This window comes from Macrotis lagotis, chromosome 7 (genome assembly GCF_037893015.1).
Source record: "Macrotis lagotis isolate mMagLag1 chromosome 7, bilby.v1.9.chrom.fasta, whole genome shotgun sequence".
Taxonomy (NCBI): Eukaryota; Metazoa; Chordata; class Mammalia; order Peramelemorphia; family Peramelidae; genus Macrotis; species Macrotis lagotis.
This window is the reverse complement of record NC_133664.1, coordinates 219,486,263-219,509,949: the sequence shown is the minus strand read 5'-3', so window position 1 is coordinate 219,509,949 and position 23,687 is coordinate 219,486,263. Positions and strand designations below refer to the sequence as shown.

The 23,687-nt window shown below is 37.9% G+C and overlaps 1 protein-coding gene and 1 pseudogene across 1 annotated transcript in view; both read right to left on the bottom strand.

Moving 5' to 3' along the window:
* The window catches only part of MICAL3 (microtubule associated monooxygenase, calponin and LIM domain containing 3), a 347,386-nt gene that overhangs the window by 323,674 nt on the left and 25 nt on the right, over positions 1-23,687 (bottom strand). The window lies entirely within an intron of this gene.
* Positions 10,571-23,684, bottom strand: LOC141493495 (large ribosomal subunit protein eL21-like; annotated as a pseudogene).

The following is a 23,687-nucleotide window of genomic DNA, read 5'->3' as shown; positions in this document are numbered from 1 at the left end:
TCTTTTTTAAATGGTCAAAGGATACAAACATTTTTCAAATGAAGAAATTAAGGCTATATATATAAGCATATGAAAAAATGCTCAAAATCATTACTGATTAGAGAAATGAAAATTAAAATTATGAGGTTCCATCTCATATCTATCAGATTGACTAAGATGTCAAAAAGGGAATGATCAATGTTGGAGAGGTTGTGGAAGTAATAAGACATTAATGCATTGTTGGTGGAGTTATGAATATCCAACCATTCTGGAAAGCAGTATGAAACTATGCCCAAAGAGTAATAAAACTGATCATACCCTTTGACCCAGCAATTCTTTTTTTATTTTATTTTTAAAATTTTCTTTAATTTATTTGCACATTACTAAAATATTCTTGTTGTAAGAGTAAACATAATACCTCTCCCCTCACAAAAATGCACAACCTCATGAGAAATAAAGTGAAGGAAAGAGAAAAAAATGTGTTTTAGTCTGATACCATCAGCTCTGTTTCAGGTGGATTACATTCGTTATCATAATTCCATCATAGAAGTTACTTCCATATTTTTCCACAGTTGCTTGTTGCTTATTGTAATTTCCTCCATCTATTCCTCCCCACTACCATCTATTATATTTTCTCTCTCCTTTCACTCTGTTCTTCAAAAATATGTTGTAGGGCTGCCAAGTGGTGCAGGGGACAGAGCACCAGTCTTAGAACCAAGAGACCCCAAGTCTATGTCCCACTCCAGAGATCCAGCAACTACCTGGCTCTATGGTTCCAGACAGGCCACTTAATCCCACCACCTTGCAAAAAGTAAAAAAGAAAATGTATTAGATCTGACTATCCTCTCCCATGATCTACCCTCTCCTCTATAACCCTCATCCCCCTCCCCTCCCCCATCCCCTCCCCTCCCCTCCCCCATCCCCCTTCTCTCCTTTTTCTTTGTTTTTTTTGTTTTTTGTTTTTGCAAGGCAAGTGGGATTAAGTGGCTTGCCCAAGGCCACACAGCTGGGCAATTATTAAGTGTCCGAGACCAGATTTGAACCCAGGTACTCCTGACTCCAGGGCTGGTGCTTCATCCACTGCGCAACCTAGCCACCCCCTCTCTCATTTTTCTTCTAGATTTCTATATTCTATTGAGTGTGTACACTGTGTACTCTCTGAGCCATTTCTGATGAGAATGAAAGCTCCCTCATTCCCCCTTACCTTTCCCCCTTCCATACCATTGCAAGAGCTATTTCTTGACTCTTTTATATGAAATATCTTAGTCTTTTCTACCTCTCCTTTCCTTTTCACCTGACTCCATTTTTACAAAACCTTTTCTAACAAATAAAATCATATCTAAACAATTGGAAAAATGTCAATTACTCATGGGTTAGCTAAGTTTACAATTCTACCAAAATTAAATTATTTATTCAATGTCATACTATTCAAATTACACAAAAATATTTCATAGAGTTACAAAAAAATCATAATAAAATTCATCTGGAGGAACCAAAGATCAAGAATATCAAAGGAAATAATGAAAAAAAAAGTAAGTACCAGCTGTACCAGATCTAAAACTATATTATAAAGTAGTAGTCATCAAAACTGTTTAGTACTAGCTAAGAAATATAGAGAATCAGTGGAAACAATAGAAAAAGAAACAGTAGAAAATGAGTAAAGTAATTTACTATTTGATAAACCCAAAGACTATCTTCTGCAATAAGAACTCACTATTTGACAAAATCTTCTGGGAAAACTGGAAAATAATATGGCAGAAACTAGACACAGACCAACATTTCATACCCTATAACAAGATAAAGTCAAACTGGGTACATGATTTAGTCATAAAAGGTGATGTCATAAGTCAATTAGGATGACAAACGACAGTTTATCTATCAGACTTATGGAGAGGAGAAGGATTTATGACCAAATAAGAGATAGGAAACATTGTAAAATGCTGAATGGGGGCAAGTGGCATAGTGGATAGAGTACTGGCCCTGGAGTGAGGAGTATCTGAGTTCAAATCCAGCATCAGACACTTAATAATTACCTAGCTGTGTGGTCTTGGGCAAGCCACTTAACCCCATTTGCCTGGCAAAAAAATAAAATGCCAAATAGGTAATTTTGATTACATAAAATTAAAAAGCTTTTACACAAATGAAACCGATGCAACCAAGATTAGAAAGGAACATAGAGAATGGGAAACAAAGGCTTACTTAGCCATAGTAGACTGACAAAGGAATTTCAGAGCAGATCAAGAACATTCATTAAAGACAAAGCATCTATTCAACTGAACATAGACTCTGAATGTGGTTCAAGCTGCTGGTCTGCAGAAACCTAAGATAGTGTAATAAACTGAGACCTTACCACAAACAGACCTAAATTCAAATCTGACCTTAAACAGTTACTAATTATGTGACCCTAAGCAAGTCACTTTTCTCTCAACTTTAATTTTTTCATATATTAAATGAAGATAATAAAGCATCTACTCACAGGATTGTTATGAGAATCACATGAAATAAAATTAGAATGCTTTGTAAACCTCAAAGTTAACTATTATTTTTGTGTCTTCCTATTTTTAATACTCATGTGACTCAAGAACCAGTGCCTTAATCTCTTGAACCAATTAAATCTAATGACTATTTCCATATCTTTTAAGGAAAAGTTAGTCTAAATTAATAAAGTCTTAATATATGACTTGCACCATGAAATGGGAACTAATGTAATTGATCCAATTATCCATCATGGGGAATCAATCCAATGTGACACAACTTTCTGAGTTTCAGTTTTCTCCCCTATAAAATCTTGGGTTTGATTTAGATCTCTAAATAATCTTTGAGCTCTTACTTTGTCTAAATGGTACTTTCTTGTTCTATGACTAGTAACTTCCCTCCTCTCTTAATCCCTGTGATTAAGAATCAAAATCTTTTTGGACAATACTCATCCTTCTTGACTTGAGGAGTTTTTGATACTGCTGTCTATTATTTCCTTCCTCTCTATATTCTCTCTTCCCTCAGATGTCATGGCACATTTTTCTCCTGGGTTTTCCTTCTATTTCTTTTTTTTCTTTTTTTCCCAAAATATTACTTTATTGAGCTAGAAAAATTATTTTGAAATTTATTTTTTATTCTCATTTTGTACAATTTTTTTACATTAATAAAATATTCTTGTTTACAAGTAAACAAAATAACCCTCCCCCCCATGAATATAGATAGACATGCTTGGGAGAAAAAAGTAAAGGGGAGAGAAAAAAAATTAAAATTAAAAAAATAATAGTAATAATTGTAGGTATGGCCAGATGGCGCAATGGACGAAGCAGCAGCCCTGGAGCCATGAGCACCCGAATCCATATCCAGCCTCATAAACCCAACAATCACCCAGCCATGTGACATGCAAGCCACTCGATCCCCACTGCCCTGCAAAAACCAAAAAGAAGAAAAAAAAAGACCCAAAATAAAATAAAATAGTTATAATAGTAGGGGTGGCTGGATGGCAGACAGAGCATTGGTTCTTGAGCCAGGAGCACCTGGGTCCAAATCCGGCCCCAGACACCCAAAGATCCCCCTGCTATGTGGTCCCAGGCAGGCCACCCAGCCCCACTTGCCCTGCACCCCCCCACAAATAATAATAACAAAAAATGTGCTTCAGTCTTTGTTCCAACACCAACAACTCTGTCATGGGTGGATCACATTCTTTATGATAAGTCCATCACAAAAGTTACTTCCATACTTTTCCAACGTTGTCATTGCTGATCGCAACTCCCTCCTTTCTTATTTCTCCACTACCATGTACTATATTTTCTCTCTCCTTTCACTCTGACTTTGCTGTAGGGTCGCTGAATGGCACAGCAGACAGATCCCTGGTCCCAGGGCCAAGAAGCCCTGAGCCCCCATACCACCCCTTAGGCCCAGAAGCCACCTGGCCCTATGGTCCTGGGCAGGCCTTCCAATCCCAGCCCCTTGCAAGAAGTAAAAAAGAAAATGTGTTATATCTGACCACTCTCCCCCCATGGTCCATCCTCTCCTCCTTTATTCACATCCCCACCCCTTCCCCCTGCTCCCCCCTCCTTCTTACTCCAGATGTCTATACCCCATTGAGTATATATGCTGTTTCCTCTCCTAGCCATCTCTGATGAGAGCAAAGGTTCCCTCATTTCCCCTTTCCTCCCCCCTTCCATATCATTGCAATAGCTCATTGTAATAAAAAAATCTTGTTATGTGAAATATCTTGGACTATTCCCCCTCTCCTTTTTCTTTCTCCCATTCCATTTCCCTTTTTTTCTATTGACTCCATTTTTACACCATATTTTATCTTCAAATTCAGCTTTCTCCTGTGCTTCAACTATAAAAGCTCCCTATACCTGCTCTATTAAGTGAGAAGGTTCATATGAATATTATCAGTATCATTTTTCTATACATGCAGTTCATCCTCATTAAGTCCCTCATATTTCCCCCCTCTCCTCCAATCTCTATGCTTCACCTGAGTCCTGTATCTGAAGATCAAACCTTCTGTTCAGCTCTGGTCATTCCAAAAGGAATATTTGAAATTCCCCTGGTTCATTGAAAGTCCATCTTTTTCCCTGGAAGAGGACATTCAGCTTTGCTGGGTAGTTCATTCTTGGCTGCATTCTAAGCTCTTTTGCCTTCCAGTATATTGTATTCCAAGCCCTACAAGCTTCCAATGTAGTTGCTGCTAAGTCCTGTGTGATCCTGACTGTAGCTCCACGATATCTGAACTGTGTCCTTCTGGCTGCTTGTAATATTTTCTCTTTGACTTGGGACTTCTGGAACTTGGCTATAATATTCCTAGGGGTTGGTTTTTTGGGATCTCTTTCTCTGGGGGATCGGTGGATTCTCTCCATTTCTATTTTGCCCTCTGCTTCTAGAATATCAGGGCAATTTTCCTGTAGTAATTCTTTGAAAATGTTGTCAAGGCTCTTTTCCTGATCATGACTTTCAGGTATTCCAATAATTTTTAAATTATCTTTCCTAAGTCTGTTTTCCATATCAGTTGTTTTTTCAATGAGATATTTCACATTCTCTTCTAATTTTTCATTTTTTTGGTTTTGAATTATTGATTCCTGATTTCTGGTAAATTCATCAATCTCCCTGAATTCTATTCTTTGTCTGAAGGATTTGTTCTCCTCAGAGAGTTTTCTTATCTCTTTTTCCATCTGGCCAATTTTGCTTTTTAAAGCATTCTTCTCCTCAGTAACTTTTTTGAACTGTTCTATCCATTTGACCTAAGCTGGTTTTTAGCGTGCTATTTTCTTCAGCATTTTTTTGGATTTCCTTGACTAGGCTGCTGACTTCATTTTCATGTTTTTCCTGCATCTCTCTCCTTTCTTTTCCCAGTTTTTCTTCCAACTCCCTCATTTGATTTTCAAAGTCTTTTTTGAGCTCTGTCATAGCCTGAGCCCAATTTCTGTTTTTCTTGGAGTCTTTAGATGCAGGAGCTTGTGCTTCGTCATCTTCAGATGGAGGATTTTGATCCTTGGGCTCATTTGCAAAATATTTCTCAATAGTCTTCCTCTTATTTCTCTGCTTGCTCATTTTCCCAGCCTGGGCCTGGTTTTGGGGTGCTTCCTGAGCTTTTGGGACACTCCCACAAGGGTCTCAGAGTGTGCGGCTCTGTCCTCCCTCCTGGTCTGTGAATGACCATAAGCTCCCCCCTCTGCCACGGGGCCTAGACTGGGATCAGCATCTAAATGTGGTCAGAGCCCCAGAGTCCTGTTCCAGGGGCAGAGGACAGAGTTTGGCAGCCTCTTTCTCTTCACTCCCCTCCCTCAGCTCAATGGGCTCATGCCCTGGGGGCTCCTGCTTACCAGCTCCACCTGCTTCTGTTTCCGGTCTGAGCTGCTGAAAGACCAAGCTGCTGGCTGTGTGCCCTGAGGGCTGGGCTCCATGTGCTTGCTCTGGCAGGGGTCCCCCGCATTTCCCCCAATTTGTGCCCAGTGTTCCCTGGGGAGACTCCCCTGCTGCTGTGAGCCACAGCTCCCAGTACCCTTGGGGCTGCCTCCGGGAGGCTGAAGTTCTTCCACTCTGGAGGGCCACCCCTCGGGTGGGCTGCCCCTCCAATCCTGGGGAGCAGAGCCTTTCTGCTCTTTTCCAGGTTACCTCGAGTAAGAGAACTGCCTCCCTGGGTCCCTTTGTGGGTTCTGACTCTCGAAAGTTTAGTTAGAGTCCTTAGCTTATGGGTTTTATCAGAGACCTCCTAAGACTGGATCCCTTCATGTCGCCTGCCATCTTGGCTCTGCCCTTTTCCTTCTATTTCTTTTACCATTTCTTCTCAGTTTTGCTGAATTGGCATCCTTGTCACACATACTATACAGAGATATCTCTCCAGAATTTTTTCTTGGGTCCTCTTCTCTTTTCTATGGTAGGTGTCAACAAACTGTGGCCCATGGTCAACACAAAAAATATACTCTGCATGGAGCTTAGAATAGTTTTTTTTTAATACCTTTAAATAAAGTTTTACTGTATTTAAAAATGAACACCATTCTCAGCTACTGGCTATCCAAAAAGAGACTGGGTTGGATTTGGCTGTCATTTGCCCCATACCTGTCCTATACCCTCTTTCAATGATCTTATCAGCAACCAAATGGATTAATTTATTGAATAATTCTCAAATCTATATGTCCAACCTGAATCTCTCCTGAGTTAAGTTTAACAGTAACTTTCTTTTGGACATTTCCAAATGGATTTTCCATAGATATTGCCTAAACTTATTTTCCTCCAAACTTCCCCATGTTTATTGAAGTACAAATGTCTTTCAAGTCATGTAGATTCTATTCTCTTCTCCCTTTCACCTCCTTTTGCCTTATCAATTCTATCTCTATATTTGTTGCATACATCACTTTTTCCTCTAGTTATATAGCCACCATCCTGGTTTAGGCTTTAATCACCTCTCACCTGGACTATTGCAATAACCTCCTCATTGGACTCAACTCCTAAACTATTCCTACTCTGATTTGTGTTCAACATAGATACCAAAAAAAAAATCTTCCTGTAGTTCAAGTTTAACTTGTCACAAAAAGGACCCTTAGCAGTTCCCTATTTAAATCAATCAATTCACAAGTATTATCAAATGCCTATCAAGTGCTAGATCCTAGACATACAAATTTTTATTGTTCAGTCATTGTCATGTCTGACTGTTTGTGATCATATGACCTATAACATGCCAGATCATCCACTGTCTTCTGAAGTCTGTCCAAGCTCATGTCTATGATTTGCATGATGCTATTTATTCATCACATTCTCTGTCATCTTTTTTCTTTTTGCCTTCAATCTTACCTAATATTAGGATCTTTTCTAATGAGTCATATCTTTTCATTATGTGGCCAAAAAATTTAGGAAATACAAATATAAAACATTAAACAATCCATGCTCACAGTGAGCTTATATACTATTGAGGGGAATAAGTACATATAAAATATAAAGAGCATAAATAAAAAGTTAATAAATTGCATATACACAAAAATGTATATATATATATATATATATATAATCTATCTAGTAGTTAAATATCAGGTATTTTGAAGAAAAGGATAATTAGGGGATCAGGAAACGCTTCATGAAGAAGATAATATTGCAGCTTAAAGGAAGAAAAACTATATGAGGTAGATGTAAAGAGGGAGTAAATTTCAGCATGAAGGAATACTGATACAATGACAAAGTGGCTGGAGATGGACCTCTGTAAGTAAGAACCAAAGAGAAGACCAGTTTGACTAGTTTGTAGTTTGGGAGAGGGAAATGTTGGAAAAATAGTTTGAATCAATTTGTATCAGGGTTGAAAAACTAAACAGAGTAGTTTATATGTTACTCTAAAGTCAATAGGAAGCTGCTGGTTGAGAAGAATGTTGACAGTGGATCTTTACTTAAGGAAAATTACTTAGACAGTATGTGGAGAATGGATTACGGTGAAGAGAGGCTTCATTCAGAGAGACCAATCAAAAGGATATTGCAACAAACTAGGTGAGAGGTCATAAGGGCCTGAACAGTGGTAGTTTTGGCTATGAGAGATGCTGTGATGGTAGAAATAATTAGATTTGGCAAGATGTGGGGTGAGAAAGAATGAGAAGTGGAGGATAATGCAAAAGTTGTAAATTGGAAGGATAGTGGTGTCTTTGACAGGGATTATTTGGAATTAATAGGGAAGTTTCTAAGAGAAGATAGTTTCTGGAAAAGATAACGAGCCTTGTTTTAGACAAGTTGAGTTGAAATGTTTCCGGGATATCTACTCTGAAATGTCCAAAAGGCAGTAGGTGATGTGGAACTGAAGTTTAGGTTGAATATGTAGATATGGCATTATCTGCAAAGAGATGATTGCTAAAGCCATGGAACTAATGAGGTTACCAAGAGGGAGGGTGTATAAAGAGAAAAGAGAATCTAGAACTGAGCTTTGGAGAAGACCCATAGTTAAGGGGCATGATGTAAATGAAGAGACAGCAAAGGAGACTTAGGAGTAGTTAGCCAGGAAGAAGTTGGACTAGAAGAGAAAAATGTAACAAAACCCATAGAGGAGATAGAATCACAAGAGAGGGTGATCATCAGTGTCAGTATAACTGATAGACTAAGAAGGTAATAGTCTGATAGACTAAGAAGGTAAATTGAAGGTAATAGTCTTTGGTCTTTGTTCAAACTCCACAATTCTTTCTCTGGATACAGATGGCATTCTCCATTGCAGATAGCCCAAAACTATCCCTGATTGTTGCACTGATGGAATGAGCAAGTCCATCAAGGTTGATCATCACACCCATGTTGCTGTTAGGGTGTACAATGTTCTTCTGGTTCTGCTCATCTTGCTCAGCATCAGTTCATGCAAATCCTTCCAGGCTTCCCTGAATTCCCATCCCTCCTGGTTTCTAATAGAACAATAGTGTTCCATGATATACATATACCATAGTTTGTTAAGCCATTCCCCAACTGAAGGACATTTACTTGATTTCTAATTCTTTGCCACCCCAAACAGGGATGCTATGAATATTTTTATACAAGTGATGTTTTCACCCTTTTTCATTATCTCTTCAGGGTATAGATCCAGTAGTGGTAGTGCTGGATCAAAGGGTATGCACATTTTTGTTGCCCTTTGGATGTAATTCCAAATTGTTTTCCAGAAAGGTTGGATGAGTTCACAGCTCCACCAACATGTCCCAGATTTCCCACATCTCTTCCAACATTTATCATTGTCCTTTCTGTTCATATTGGCCAGTCTGAGAGGTGTGAGGTGGTACCTCAGGGATGCTTTAATTTGCATTTCTCTAATAAGTAATGGTTTAGAGCAATTTTTCATATGACTATGGATTGCTTTGATTTCCTCACCTGTAAATTGCCTTTGCAAATCCTTTGACCATTTGTCAATTGGGGAATGGCTTGTTTTTAATTTGACTCAGTTCTCCGTATATTTTAGAAATGAGTACTTTGTCTGAAATACTAGTTGGAAAGATTGTTTCCCAGTTTACTACATTTCTCTTGATCTTGGTTACAGTGGTTTTGTCTGTGCAAAAGCTTTTTAATTTAATGTAATCAAAGTCATCTAGTTTGTTTTTATTGATTCTCTTCCTTAGTCATAAACTGCTCCCCTTTCTATAGATCTGACAGGTAAACTACTTCTTGATCTTCTAGTTTGTTTATAATATGACTTTTAATGTCTAAATCCTATATCCATTTTGATCTTATCGTGGTATAGAGTATGAGGTGTTGGCCTAATCTAAGTTTCCTCCATACTAACTTCCAATTTTCCCAGCAGTTTTTATCAAAGAGAGAGTTTTTATCCCAATAGCTGGACTCTTTGGGCTTATCAAACAGCAGATTACTATAATCATTTCCTGCTATTGCACCTCATCTATTCCACTAGTCCACCACTTTGTTTCTTAGCCAAAACCAGACAGTTTTGATGACTAATGCTTTATAATATAATTTTAGGGCTAAGCCACCTTATTTTGTATTTTTTTCATTAAATCCCTGGAAATTCTTGTCTTTTTATTTTTCCATATGAATTTATTTACAACTTTTTCTAACTCATTAAAGTAATTTTTTGGAATTTTGATGGGTAGAGCACTGAACAGTAGTTTAGTTTTGGTAGAATTGTCATTTTTATTATATTAGCTTGACCTATCCATGAGCAGTTGCTGTTTGCCCAGTTATTTAAATCTGATTTTATTTGTGTGAGAAGTGTTTTGTAATTGTTTTCAAAAAGTTTCTGAGTCTGCCTTGGCAAATAGACTCCCAGGTATTTTATGTTGTCTTCAGTTACTTTGTATGATTGGTAATGTTGAAGAAATTTTCATGTTTATATTCAGTGATTATGACAAAAGCTAGATTGAAAATCATTGACAACTGAGAGAGAAGAAATGAAATGGAAACTGAATTTAGAGAATTTTTCCAAGGATTTTGGCCAACAGAAGGAGATGGTAGGATGGTAGCTTATGGAGATAGTAAGGTCAAGTGAAGATCTTTTTAAAATTTTATTTATTTTATTTTTAATTTATGGAATAAAGTTAGCATTTCTATAATACAGTATAATTTTAAAAAGATAATTGCTAATGAAACTGTTAACTCTATTATGTGCAACTTACTATTCCTTTTTAATACATAGTAATCATGTAAATTTTTCCCCTGCTCAGTTTTTTTCCCAAAATTCAAGAAATCTTTTATTGGCTATTTTTTAAGCCATTTATTCCATGAATTCATAGGGGATTGGTTCCAACAGCTCAGGTTCCTTGCCATTGGTTCTCACAAAGTGTGCTTCTCTAGGTGGAGCAGGCTGACGTTTTAGTTGAACCCAAGTGCCTTTTTCTTTGGCTTCTTTCTTCTTCTGATCATTTTCCTTTACTCTCTTCAGGAAGCTATCTCTGCTCTTAGAATGCTTAATATGCTCAATACGCACATTAATTCTCTTGGCTAGAATCTTGCCCTTAACCTGTTTGTTTACAACAATGCCTACAGCATGCTGTGTTAACATTATAGACTCGTCCAGTTTTGCCATGGTAACATTTGTGGGGCATTCCTTGCTGAACAGTGCCCATACCCTTGATATCTACAATATCACTTTTCTTGTATATGCGCATATATGTAGCCAGAGGGATGACACCATGTTTTCGAAAGGGCCTAGAAAACATGTGTCGAGTCCCTCTCCTTTTCCCTTTTGTGTTTGTCATTTTGGCAACTCACTGCCTCAAACGCTCTTTCCCGAGCTTCCCTGGGGAGGAAATAGGAGCTGCGCGAGCCCCATGTACCTGGAATATGGAGGAGCCGGCGGACCCCTGCTCAGTTTTTAAAGAAGAGGAGAGACTTGGAGACGTTTAAAGGCAGGAACTAAAGGACAAGTTGACGATAAGAGGTTAAAGATTTGAGATAGAAAGGGTATGATTGAAGATTCATTCTACTAGGGGAAAAAAACAAGATGGGGAGGAATCAAGTGTTATGTATAGAGGAGTTAGCCTTGGCAAAGAGAGAAACACTTTTTTGTCAGAGATTGCAGGTAAGGAGAAGACAGTGGGAGATGATACCAAAGAGATTTTGAGATTAAGAGAATAGAAAAAGAAGAAAATCATGTCAAATGATCTCAACTTTTTTTTCTTAGTAAGAGGCACAAGGTCCTCAGCTGAGGTAAGGAGTGAAATTGGGGAGACTTCAGGAGGAAAGAAAAGGTTTGGAATAGTTTCTTAGGGGAATGGTATAGAGAATCAATTAGAGAGGAATGAAAGGTTTTCCTTGCTGCAAGTTAATCTAGCCTAGTAAAGGTTGGATAAGAAATTCCTAAAGTACCTAGTCAGAACATTTGTAAGATTACTTCCAGCCTCATTCAGTAACTTGTGGGTAGTGGTAGAGGAAGCAGAGGACAGGAGTAATCAGTAACTGAGGTTTGGCAAGGGAAGATGGGCAATGGAACAGGTGGACAAGATGTTCAAGAACAGAAGATGATTCTTTAATTTGAGAAAATCAAAGATGAAGAATGTTATTCACCTTCTGACAGAGGTAATGGACTTAAACTACAAATGAGACATTTTTTAGGCATTGTTAATGGGTGACTTTGCTTCACTTGACTGTATATTCATTATGAGCTTTCTTTTTCTGTTCTGTTTCTTTCTTGTTCAATTGTGGGGGGAGGAGTGAGAGGAGGGAAGACAAATACTTGTTAATTGATTAAAAAATAAAAATTTAAAATATAAATGCCTAACCTTTGGAATGAGGTTGGAGAGAGAAAGAAGAGAAATTAAAACAATGTTAATGGTCTTGGAAAGTACTGAGAATAGAGGGGAAGAAGATCTCAATAAGGCAGAACAGTTGTAGGAGGGTGAGAGAGCATAAGGAGATAAAATAATAGGAGGCTATAGTCAAATAAGAGAATATCAGAGTTTCTAATTAGGGAAGTGGAACTCTTAAGGATTAGATTTAGTGTAGCCATCCCTAAGGAGCAATTAGGTGGCACAGTGGATTATTGAGGGGTCTGAAGTCAAGAAGACTAGTCTCAGATACTTATTAGCTTTGTTATCCTGGGCAACTTACTTAACCCTGTTTGCCTTGGTTGCTTTATCTATAAAATGAACTAGAGAAGAAAATGGCAAATCACTTCAGTATCTTTGTCAAGAAAACCCTAATGAAGTCACAAAGAATCAAACATAACTGAAATGATTGAAGAAAAACAAAAAAACCATCTCTAAGCATAGCTGAGGTCAATTGGAGAAGCAGATCACAAGACTTAAGAAGGTTAAGGAAAAGTTAGGAACTTGGAGGGAGTGACTACATGAATATTAAAGTTTCCCAGTAGAAGGGCAGGCATTATATAAAAGAGAAAGATAGTTATTCAAGCACTAATCCTTTTCAGAAAGGAGATATTATGACCTGGAATTTGGTATACTAATGCTAACATAATTTTGATCAGGTGGAAATTATTAATTTCAAAAGGGGAAGGGATTTTTTAAAGAAATATTTTATTTATTTTGTTTTATAATTTTTCCCCTAATCTTGCTTCCCATTTCCCCAACCCCCACAGAAGGCAGTCTATTAGTCTTTACATTGTTTCCATGGCATATATTGATCCAAATTGAATGAGATGAGAGAGAAATCATATCCTTAAGGAAGAAAAATAAAGTATAAGAGATAGCAAAATTACATAATAAGATAATGGTTGTTTTCCCTAAATTAAAGGTAACAGTCTTTGGTCTTTGTTCAAACTCCACAATTCTTTCTCTGGATACAGATGGTATTCTCCATTGTAGATACCCCCAAACTATCCCTGATTGTTGCACTGATGGAATGAGCAAGTCCATCAAGGTTGATCATCACACCCATGTTGCTGTTAGTGTGTACAGTGTTCTTCTGGTTCTGCTCATCTCCCTCAGTATCAGTTCATGCAAATCCTTCCAGGCTTCCCTGAATTCCCGTCCCTTCTGGTTTCTAATAGAACAATAATGTTCCATTGCATACATATACCATAGTTTGTTAAACCATTCCCCAACTGAAGGACATTTACTTAATCTGCAATTCTTTGACACCACAAACAGAGCTGCTATGAATATTTTTGTACAAGTGATGTTTTTACCCCTTTTTTGTCATTTCTTCAGGGTATAGATCAAGTAGTGTTATTAATGGATCAAAGGGTATACACATTTTTAGAGGAAGGGATTTTCAAAAGTGATCTTCAAAAAACGAAGAATTTCTAAGTGAAGGAGGCAAAGGGAAAGTCTGGAAATAACAATGGAGAGCAAGGTCTTGGTCTGACAGAAGGTACTGCCTCCAGGGCTGGAGATGATAACCAGAAATATGGTTTCACCAGATGAGAACTAGGTATTGTGATGGAAAGAGGTCCAGGATGAAGAACCTCTTATTATGCATAGGAATTCCAAGGGCATAATGAAAGGGGTGGACAGAATTGGACTGAAACCTAGTTGAGATTAGCTTAATTGGTGTGAAGATGATAAAACATAAAAAAGAGAGAAGGGGCAATTTTCTTCTTAATGACCAATGATTAATTATTTTTGAGATAGAAAGAGAAGTCATAGAGGTAACAGTGGATAAAAGATGGTGAAGGAGACTCATCATTTCCAACTGATGTTGCAAAAAGATTGAGGTTGAGTTTGGATCTTTTCCATCACCTGGGAAGCTAGTAGGGATTGGGGTGTGGTGTTGAAAAAAGGATGGTCCTACCACCAAACTAAGAAAGCAAGTAACTATTTCCTCTAAGAAAACTAAGATAAGCTATGCACACCTCAGTCTGACATCTAAATCCTTGCTCTAGTCTACCGAATCAGTCTTGTTTCAAATTATCTACCTTTGTGCCCAAGTTTTAGCAAACTAATAAATTTTCTGTTTTTGAATTTGTCATTCTATGTCCTGACTTGGAGCCTTTGAATAGTCTGTCTCCATTGCATGGAAAGCACTTCTTTCTTATCACTGCCTTTCTAGGTTTCTTAGCTTTGTTTAAAATTTAGGACAAAACCTTTTTTTTTTTTGTTTTTCCCCATTTTCCTTGTTTCCCTCCTCAAAATTTTGCAAGTACTTATGTGTGTAAATGATACCTATCTAGTAAAATGAGAATAGATGATGTTTTGTTTTGTTTTGCTTTGTCTTTAAAAATACAAGAGACCAACTATTGGTATAAGATTGAAGAAAGAAAGAAGAAAATTCAAAACAAGTCCCTAGAATAGCACCTCAAGCATAGTAAGTTTTTTGGATTGTTTTGAACTGATCTCTCAAAGATGCTCTACAAACACTTATTGGGTGGATGATTAACTGGTTGGGAGAATGAGGAGTTATGTAATTCCAGAAACTTTGAGGAGCAAGTTCTTAACACAACTGAGTAACCTTTATTTTCAAAGTCCTGTGAATAACAGTGAGAGAAATAAAAGAATAAGAGTTAGAATAAATCCTAATTCTGGGGGACCAAATATATTCTGGTTCCTTATTAAAAGACTTATGTAATTAGAAGTTCTGAATTAGTTCTGTGATCCTCATAACAGTGAATGAGAAAGGTTATGCCAAAGAAGATAGGTAAGTCAGTCACAATACCTAGAAGCAGTTATGGCAACTACATACCTGGCAACTATACACATGGCAACTATAGAGATAATGCATACTGTGATGACCTAAATGAACTTTGAGTCTAGATCCCAGTCTCCAGCTAACTCTTTTGTTGTATTGCTCTTGAGGACAGATGCTGAAAACAGATTGGGAATTCTGAAGCATAATGTTGGAGACTATGTCAAGTGGAAGTATATCTTAAAATTGTACTATTTGAGGAGGGGATGAACATTACAATATCATTTTGGAACTTGAAGGCCCAAGCTATGAACTGGCTGTTCAAAAGGCCTTGTGTTGATGCTCAGACAGTACAAACTGAGGTGAAAGTGAACTATCTTTGGCAATCCCACCACTTTCTAGATAGATAGTCTTTGCCTCCTGGGGGAGGGGGTATAATGGAGTAATATGTTGGATATTTCTGTATCTGTTTAAGGGCTCATTTCATGGTTTAATAATAGTACTTGTTAAGGTGTTTTTGTGAGTTTTTAGTATTTAAAGCATTTCTGTTTCTATGCTAAAGAAGATAGATGACTCAATATACTTATTCACTATAACTTTTTACATGAAGGAACTTTTCTAGAAGGAATTCTCTTCTGGTCCTTTGGGGAAATCTTTCAATTAATTGATTAAATAGTAAATAGATATTAAAATACTTTTCCTCCAAAAACTGCATTGGGGGCATAATGAGTCAGATAGTATTATAAAAACATGATTCCCCCTTTCTTTGGGATTAACCTTGCACCAGAATTGAGTCTAGTCTACTTGAAGCCAGAACTGGAGCTATTTTATGGGTAGGAGTCCCATGGGCTTCAGGTGATATCAGCCCCATTTATAATATGAGAGGGAATCATTTCATGTTCTTCTCAGTATATTTTCCCAGGGAATGCTGCTAAGTGGTAGCTCCTCTTTATTGAGTTACTCAAATAAATTAGATTTGGCATAAAAATTGCCAGTCCTCCTTTCTCCACCAACATACACATATATTTGCCACACAAGCAAGTGTCATTGCAATTTATTTTGGTTTAATTAAGATGGAAGATACCTCTACTATTTGTCTCTCAGAAGGCATAGAGCTAGAATTAGATACCTTAGGACAGTGATAAGGTGAATGTGAATTTTGGGATTCCACCCTGTCCCCCCATCAATTTGGAGCTATTAGTAACTAACTCTACATAGACCATCTGTCTCAAGAGCAGGAGGGCCTTGATTTGACCAAAAGAAAACCTTGGCTGCCTTCCAGCATCCTAAGGTATACTCTTGATTTCCATGGAAGCAAAGCAGCCTACCCATTACTACACTGTGGATCTTAGTAACAGAGAACGTCTTATAGTCTACAAAACAATTATAGAAAGTTTGAGCTGGAAAGAGACTTAAATCATCTTGTCCAATCTTCTTCTCAGTTAACAGATAAGAAACTATGCTGTGGTTCCCACTTCGCTACTAGAAAGATCTCTTTCACTCCTTTCTCCCCTACCCCCAGTTTTCTTCTCTTCCCTGAGGCAAAATTGGAAAGTTGCCAATTTTCTTCTCTTGCCTCTTTGCAACCACACTTTGTCCACTAACCCTATCTGTTGCCCTTCCTTCTTCCCCCAAAGCTCTAGACCCAGGTGTCATTGCCACATTTTGTTGTCAGTGCTTCAAAGATCTGTACAGTGATTTTGATCACAAACTTTCTACAACTAAGTTGATAGCCTTAGAGAGTTAATTTAGCCAGAAAAAATTAATCACCCTTTGGTTAACCTTATTATTCTTATTTGATCATCTTTCAGTTTTGCTGGAGCTCTGTGACCCCATTTAGTATTTTTTTAGAAAAGATACTAGAGTGATTTGCCATTTCCTTCTCCCACTGACACAGACAGTAGGAATCTGAGACAGAATTTGAACTCCCAAAGGTGAGTCTTCCTGACTCTAAGCCCAGTGCACTATTCACTGAAGTGCCACCTAGTTGCCTCTGACTTTTCCAATTCATTTTATAGATGAGGAAACTGAAGCAGAGTTTGACTTATCCAAGGTCACACTTCTAAGCAAGTATCTGAGGCTTTAGACTTAGGTTTTCCTCACTCTAGGACCAACACTCTGCCACTACTCTTAACCTGGTTAGCCTCTCTGAATTTAGGCCACAGACATACTACTTGTCATTGGACCCAAACTCTGAGCATTTCCAGCTTAGTATTCCATTGGCACAGGGTTGACAACTTGGGGTCCTTTCCATTGACTTGGATTTGGACATCAGTCAATGATTATATTCATGAACAGAGAAATGGTCTAAGATGCACCACCAGTTCAATTTCTTTTTTTAAGAACTGGCAAAGGGGGGGGGGAGAACTGGCAATGATAATTTCTGGATTTCTACAGGGCCAGAAGTTAAATCTTCCTCCTTTTAACTGTCAGAAAATTTACCCTAGTTTTGGTCCTTGACCCCAGCTCTCTGCCCAGCTTCTATCTTTAGGTCAGTGTTCTTCAAACTTTTTTGATCATGTACTCCATCAGTAAAATAGACAACTAGACCCAAACCCACCTTTATCATGTATATTTAGTCTAACTACATTATTGGTAGATCTCCCACAAAGGCATGTGGATACTCATTGCCTGAACCGACTCAATCACTTCATCCTTTCTTCACATAGATAAGTCCTAGTGCTCTAGAAAACACTATCAGTACTACAAGGTTGTATTCTTATTCTCTTGGGATCCAATCCATTGTCTTTTAGATAAAGGTGATACTTTCAAATCTTAAACATAAGATTTACCTAGTAAAAAGGTAAAAGGAATAATACTAGCATAGTTACACATTAGATGAGAGGAAATATAGGAATAATGAGCATATTGTAATTCACACATAAGTCAGATGCCCCACAAATGCATCTATTATCTATGGGGGAGAGTGGGCATACACTCATAGAAACTTCTCAAGGAAGCATACATGAGGAAAACCCACATGCTCAGGGTACCTGTAAGTTTTGATGTCATTGACTCATTAAGGAACATCTGTACTTCTCTGCTAACTACTTACTTGCTGCTCATTCTCTTGGCTCCAGTGCCAACAATCTTCTATTCTGAAACCAAAGTTGGATTTAGAAATTCTTTCACTTTACAACCACCCTTAAAAGGGTGTTAGAAAAGTATAATGTTATTAATTTAGAGAAAAATCCCCTCTAAGCTTCCCTTTGAGCCTGCAAAGTTCATCCAACTAGATATTTCTGGGAATCAGATCAGCCCAACCATCTATTCACTTGCTGGGATGCAGCCTTTTCAGTCAATGGGTCAACAAATATTAAGTGTCTCCTATGAGCCAAATACTTTTTATATGAGGTATAAAAAGGAAGGTGAAAAATAGTCAGTGCTCTTAAGGAGCTCATAGTCTAATGGGGAAGACAACTTGTAAACAGCTACATGTAAACAAGATAAATTAGAAATAGTTTCAGATTAAGATTATGGAGTATTTAAGGAAGGACAGTTATGGGGGGGCAGCTTGTGAAAATACTCGGATTTGGACAAAGGACTCATTTCTAAAATATACAGAGAATTGAGTCAAATTTTTTAAAAAGGCCATTCCCCAACTGACAAATAGTCAAATGATATGCAAAGGCAATTTACAGATGAGACCAAAGCAATCCATAGTCAGATGAAAAATTACTCTAAATCATTACTTATTAGAGAAATGCAAATTAAAGCTTCTCTAAGGTACCACCTCACACCTCTCAGACTGGCCAATAGTACCAGAAAGGACAATGATCAATGTTGGAAGGGATGTGGGAAATCTGGGACACTATTATGTTTTTGGTGGAGCTGTGAACTCATCCAACCTTTCTGGAGAGAAATCTGGAACCGCCCAAAGGGCAACAAAAATGTGCAAACCCTTTGATCTAGCAATACCACTACTGGGTCTATACCCTGAAGAGATGATGAAAAAGGGTAAAAACATCACCTGTACAAAAAATATTCATAGCAGCCCTTTTTTTTGGTGGCAAAGAACTGGAAATCAAGTAAATGTCCTTCAATTTCGATCACAAACTTTCTACAACTAAGTTCCCCTTCAACTGGGGAATGGCTTAGCAAACTGTGGTGTATATATATGTCATGGAACAGTATTCTATTAGAAACCAGGAGAGATGGGAATTCAGGGATGGTTGCAGGGATTTGTATGAACTGATGCTGAGGGAGATGAGCAGAACTAGAAAAACACTGTATACCCTAACAGCAACATGGGGGTGATGATCAGCCTTGATGGATTTGCTCATTCCATCAGTACAACAATCAGGGACAATTTGGGGTTGTCTGCAATAGAGAATATCATCTGTATCCAAAGAACTGTGGAGTTTGAACAAAGGCCAAGGACTATTACCTTTAATTTAGGGAAAAAACCTGGTATCTTATTGTCTGATCTTGCTATCTCTTATATTGTATGTTTCTTCCTTAAGGATATTATTTCTCTCTTCACATTCAATTTGGATCAATGTATACCATGGAAACAATGTAAAGACTGACAAATTGCCTTCTCTGGGGGGTGGGGGAAGTAAGATTGGGGAAAAATTGTAAAATTCAAAATAAATAAAATCTTTAGAAAAAATACTCAGATTTGGGAGGTGAATTATCTTGTGCAAGTAACAGCAACAAGACCAGAGTCACTGGATTGCAAGGTGTGTGGGTGTAGGGGAAGTAGTAATGTCTAAGACTAGAAAGGTAGAAAGGAGTCAAGTTATGAAGGGCTTTAAAAGCCATCAAAGGATTCTGTATTTGATACTGGAGAAAATAGGGAACCCCTATAGTTTACTGCATAAGGGAGTGACATGTATGCTTCATTTTAATAGTCAAGTGAATGATAGACTAGAGTGGGGAGAGACTTGAGTCAGAGAAATCAATATAATCCAGGTGATGAGCTGATGAAGGCCTGCACCATAATGATAGCAGTGTCAGAGAAGAAAAAAGTAGAATCTATTGGACTTGGCTATAGATTGGATGCAAGGGCCAGGGTGTGGGAAAGGGAGGAGCCAAGGTTCTGCACTTAGGTGATGAGATAAGGAGAGAAGTTGAGCTAGACAAATAGATCTGAAAATTATCTGCAAAGAGATGATAGTTGAATCTATAGGATATGGCATGAATAGTGAAGAGGGAGAAGAGGAGAGGAAAAGGGACACAGTCTTAGGAACAGTGAGAGAAGAGAATATCCAGGAGAAGAGGATGCTTGATAGTGTCATAGGCTCTAGAGAGGTAAAGAAGGATGAAGACTGAAAAAAAGGTCATTAGATTTAGCATTAAAAGCACATTAGGGAGCAGCTAGGTGGCACAGTGGATAGAGCACTGGCCTTGGAGTCAGGAAGACCTGAGTTCAAATCCTTCTTCAGACACTTGATAATTACCTAGCTGTGTGGCCTTGGGCAAGACACTTAACCCCATTGCTTTGCAAAACAAAACAAAACAAAACAAAAAGCACTTTGGTAACTTTGAAAAGAGCAGTTTTAGGTGAATGATGAGGTGTAGAAGTGTAGAGAGTATGGAGACTTAAGAGAGTGGGAGGAAAGAGAGTGGAGACATTTATTTAGATGGCCTTTTCAAGGGCTTTAGTTACAAAAAGGAGGAGAAATATGGGCTAGCAAAGATGGATGACTCAAGTGAGTGCGCTTTGAGGATGGGAAAGGCATATGTGTTTGCAGAAAATAGGGGAAATAGTTAATAGGAAAAATTTGAAGATAAATAAGAGACTAAATGAAGAGGGGGAAAATCTGCTGGAAAAGATGGGATGTAATGAGCATGCAAGGATTTACCTTGACAAGGAGAAGGGCCACTTCTTCACATGAGACAGGGAAAGGGGTGTATGGGAGCCACCTTGTTAAATTTTCAGCACAGCATTTTCAACTGAGAAATCAGTAACACTACAAATCAGAGCTTGATTTATTATTTTGTTGATGTTTGTCTATCCTTTAGAACGTGATGGAGAAAATGCTAATAATGCAGATTAAACTTAAGTGTTTATCATGTGTGCATTTTCTTCCCCAGAGAACTAGCTAGTAAACATTTGCTAGCATGTCCCTGGATAAGGGAGATGGAGCAAATAGTAGAAGGCGTGTGATTGCTGTGAGAACAGGAGTAGGAGAGAAGAAGGTGCTCTCAGTTAATAGCCTCAAATTATTCATTGAAATAAGAAACAAAGTTCTCAGATGAAAGAAGAGGAGAAGGAGCCATGGGAATGTTTGAGGAAGGATGAAAAGATTGCATAAGGCACTGGGATGAGTGGAATAAGAGTAAAAACGATTCCCTTGCTTCAGTGAGGACCCAGTAACATAAATCTGTAGTTTATCCAGACAGCATGGTTGCCCAATCAAACTATAGCAAAAAAAAAAAAAAGCTCTGGGTAAGGCAAACAAGACCAGTTTTATATAAATCAGACAGTTCTTCATTCACCAGGATTCTGCATTGTCCAATTAAATTTCAACATCTTTCCCTTTTCTGCTTGTCCTAACTGGTATGAAGCTTCTAGTCAATTAGATTCTTCACAAACATCTTGGACAGAGCTGCTTTTAGAAACTCTTGTTTGTTTGACCTTAGTTTGTCAAGTTTCTTACTCTTTACTGGCCTCAGCGTTAGTCTCAGCCTCAGTCTTTTATAATTTCTAAAGCCTTAAATCAGAAACTAATTTTAATCTGATTTAAAATCAGCTTATACAGTGATTTCCCCCATGAAGGTCTCTAATAATACCTCAGTCTCCAAATAGTGGTATGATCTCTCTCTCTCTCTCTCTCTCTCTCTCTCTCTCTCTCTCTCTCTCTCTCTCTCTCTCTCTCTCTCTCTCGTCTTAAAACATTTTTTGTGCAAATAAGCTGAGGGACCATAATGCCCTACATCTCAGTACAGTCCATCATCTCATTGTGTCTGTGAAACTTTCTTCATACTCCCCTTTTCCAGTTTTTAATAAATACAAGTTCTTCTCTTTTAAACTATAAAACTATTTTCCAAAAAAAAATCATGTTGCAATTTCCAGAAGGTTATTTGTTTTTATATTTATGATACAGTTCATTTTATGTCCCAAGTTGCTTAAAGCCCATTTAACAATTATATTTCTTCAGAAGTATATTATTGGGGCAGCTAGGTAGTGCAGTGGATAGAGCACTGGCCCTGGAGTCAGGAGGACCTGAGTTCAAATCTGATCTCAGACACTTAACAATTACCTAGCTGTGTGACCTTGGGCATATCCCTTAACCCCATTGCCTAGCAAAAACAAACCAAAAAAGTATGTTACTAGGGGTGGCTAGGTGGTGTAGTGGATAAAGCACTGGCCCTGGAGTCAGGAATACCTGGGTTCAAATCCGGTCTCAGACACTTAATAATTACCTAGCTGTGTGACATTGGGCAAGACACTTAACCCCGTTTGCTTTGCAAAAAAAAAAATATGTTATTACAATTTTTTATGAGTTTTTTTTCCTACTCCTTTAAGGTAATAAAATGTTCATCTCTGATGGAGGTAGTACCTTACATCCTTTACCTGTTCATTTAAAACTTTTTCTTTATGCAAAAGTGCCCTTTATACTCCTTTCAGCATTAATCTACTTCATATGAAAAGGAACCTTAAAGAGACAGTAGATAGTAAGTTTTCTGAGGCTAATGAATACACCTTGTCCACTGTGGTATAATTCATAGTATCCAGCACAGTGTTTTGAACATCAGAGAAATATGATAAATACTTAGCCTTTGCGTTGAGTGTCCCCCATGTCTGGAATGCTCTCTATCCTCATTTCTACCTCTTGGAGACCCTGCTTGCCTTCAGAGTTTAGTTCAAGTGCCACCTTCTGATCCCCTCATATGCTAGTGACTCTCTCCCCAAGATTGCCTTGTACCTCGTACCTTGTACCTTGTACCTTGTACCCATTGCCAATGGGGTTAAGTGGCTTGCCCAAGGCCATACAGCTAGGTTATTGTTAAGTATCTGAGGCCGGATTTGAACTCAGGTACTCCTGACTTCAGCGCCAGTGCTCTATCAACTGCACCACTGAGCCGCCCCTTGTACCTGCTTTTGAATACTTGTAACATACTTGTACATATTGTCTCCCTTGACAGATTGAAAGCTCCTTGAGGATCAGCACTATTTTCACTTATGTGTCTTTGAATTATGCCACAATGTCCATAATAGGTACTTAGTAAAATCCATAGTAGATACTTAATAAATGTTTATTGATTAAATCATTGATTTTATTAATCGGTAGAATCTGAACACAAAACTTTTTATATTTACCATATTTTTCCCAGAAGACATCCTAAAAAATAAGCCAAAAAGCCAAGTAATCCTGACTCTTAATAGCCCTTGTCTTCCCACCTTAACCAGCTATGCTGAGGCTGATGTCTTCTGTCCCCTTGTCCTTGTGTCCACAGTGATACAAGTGACACATCCTTAAATGGATTTCTTCCATTCTCCAGCCTCAGTTGCTCCTGCTTACCCTCCTCTAATTCCTTACCTCTCTTACTCCATACTGTTGGTAAAAAATCCAGAGAAAATATTTCTGATTCCTTGGGTATTTCCATGTGATCATACCTTATCCCTTCCCTAAAACTCCAAGTCCTAGGCAACAAATAAGATCCCAGGGAATGAATTTTTATATAAAAGAAGCAAGTTTCATATACTCTGACCTTCTAACAACTGACTGAGTAGTTTTGCAGCACTGGTAAGATTATGTACATGCTTAAGTGATAAGAGTTAAATTTTCTAAACT